Source organism: Armigeres subalbatus, chromosome 1, assembly GCF_024139115.2.
Source record: "Armigeres subalbatus isolate Guangzhou_Male chromosome 1, GZ_Asu_2, whole genome shotgun sequence".
Lineage (NCBI taxonomy): Eukaryota > Metazoa > Arthropoda > Insecta > Diptera > Culicidae > Armigeres > Armigeres subalbatus.
The window spans coordinates 168,983,581-168,985,804 of record NC_085139.1 but is presented as its reverse complement, the minus strand read 5'-3'; the positions used below and the strand labels follow the sequence as shown (position 1 = coordinate 168,985,804).

The window sequence follows — 2,224 nt, the reverse complement described above, 5'->3', positions numbered from 1 at the left end:
TGACGCTAACACGATGACACTTTTATGCCCAGGGAAGTCGAGACAGTTTGCAAACCGACAATTGCCTAGACCGGCACCGGGAATCGAACCCAGCCACCCTCAGCATGGGCTTCCCTTACAGCTGCGCAGCTTACCGTTAGGCTAGGAGGAAGAAGAGAAGGGATGCGATGAGCATTTAAAACGAACCGTGCGGGGATCCAAAAATGGACGGTACACCGTGTCGTATCCAAGGAACCATGACAAATTAGTCGAATTGGGCGAGTCAAGGTACATTGCGCTTCGACGACTTTTATACATAGTTCGAACGTAGACTGGATACGGATCCAGAGCTAAACGAGCAGTACAAACAGTTCATGGTGGAGTACGAACAACTCGCACACATGCGCAGGGTGGTCGATACAGGGAAAGAGGATTCCCTCCATAGGTGTTTCCTTCCACACTATCCAGTCGTCAAACAAGACAGCATAACGATGTTACATTTAGTATTGTTTGTAAGCTTTGAAGAATATTATTATGTAAAAATCAGTAATACTTGCAATCGACAATAAAACAAAACGCAAGCACCATCCCGCACACCTGCATAACGCACCAACAGTCGGTTTGAATGCGAATCGAAAATCCAGCCCTGCATCAAATATGCGGCGCAAAGCGGCGCGCCACTGCAGTAGTTTGACAGGAGCCACTGACACACGCACACCACGAACGGCAACACCGCAAGCCAGATCGAAGAGGAAATGAGTCTTCACTTTTTTCGGTACCTCCGTGCGAGAAGATCGTCGCCGCCACAACGAGGCGAAAAGTTATAAAATCCCTTCGCGGGAATCACAGTGCGCGGTTTGTGAGTGATTGTCACCGGTGGTTTAATTCGGGAACCGAAATTCACCCGAAATCGTTCACCGTGAGGTAAATCCGGTTTCGAGACGCCGGCAACAAACGCACCAAAGGTAGGAGTTGTTTGATCGCACGCCACGATGCAGGCATAACCTCACTTCCATCGCAGGTCAGGAAAAAGTTCCAGAATCACGCAGGAAGGTAGACGGTCCAAGAAAGCACGGCACCGAACGCAAGTTGACTTCAGTCAACGGGCCGTCAATCGAAGGGCAAAAGGTAATCCTATTTTATCGTTGCGCGACATAAGCCGAACCCCATGCGATTTGCAGATCACCCGAAGGTCAGAACAAAACCACGGGGAAGTGAACCAAACACACATCCGTCGGAGATCGGTTACAATTCCGTCAGAGCCAAAACACCCCATTCGCTGGGTAAGTTGTACTGCAAAAAACTGAATGAGCAAACAATTCATATAAGTTGCTTTGATAGGGTGTTTCTATGGGAGCTGAGCTGCGCATGCTGAAGGACGATTTGTGCTTGTGTTGATCCGGTGACTGTCGTGTGGAATTGGTGAAAGGCGTGCGGCCTCCAGTACACGGTCGACTGGACGGCCATAGGGATCTCCAGCAGAGGAGTTGCGCAGAAAAGGAAGTTTGCCAGCACGGAGAGGTCGGAGGCGCAGTTGTCCCAGTGATCCCGTCGTCGCCATCAAGGAGGGAATTGGCCGGTATTTCCACCGCTAGTGCCGCCAGGAAAGCCGTCCGTCATAACCGCAAACGGAGATCTGGAGACGAGACATCAAGTAGGAGCGATTGATGGCAAATCGTCGCAGATTATGGAGTTGTGCGAGGAGATGGGTGAGGCGAGACTAGGGGGACGCCCCGCAGTTCGTGAGTACGAAAACAAAAATGTTAGCGTGTAAGAAGATGTGAATAGAGAAAGAGTAGAGGAGTTAGGCCAAGAAGTAGGAGGCTAGGAAAGGCAAATGATGAGGGCGGATGCCCTAAATACATGTATGAAAATTTAGATTTGTGGCGTTTTGTTTTGGTTGGTGCTTTGGCCCTCCAGTTTTGTGCATTTTAGTCCGCTTTGGTAGTTCCGCTCTACCCGCTAACCGGAGAACTCGCAATAACGACTAAGGTTGATGCGACGATGCTTTGCTGGTGGGCCAGAGATCCAGGACGATCTACGATCAATCATCCTCCGTTGTCGTATGGTACGCATCATGTTGATTGCCGATGTTGAAAAAATGCTCCACCAAATTCTTATCTGTCAAAACGACATTCCTCTCCAAACCATCTTGTTGCGGACAGAATATTTGGCTACACGCACTGCAATTAGTTGAAGATGAGCAACTCCGATTCCCTATGGCGGCAAGGGCTGTCAAGAAGGA

The 2,224-nt window shown here is 49.6% G+C and overlaps 1 long non-coding RNA gene across 1 annotated transcript; it reads left to right on the top strand.

Moving 5' to 3' along the window:
- The first annotated feature begins 615 nt into the window (after positions 1-615).
- On the top strand, positions 616-1,938 carry LOC134208331 (uncharacterized). The gene is made up of 4 exons (XR_009978619.1): positions 616-944; positions 1,001-1,107; positions 1,161-1,262; positions 1,321-1,938. It is a non-coding gene; the product is annotated as an uncharacterized LOC134208331 (long non-coding RNA).
- The last annotated feature ends 286 nt before the right edge of the window (positions 1,939-2,224 follow it).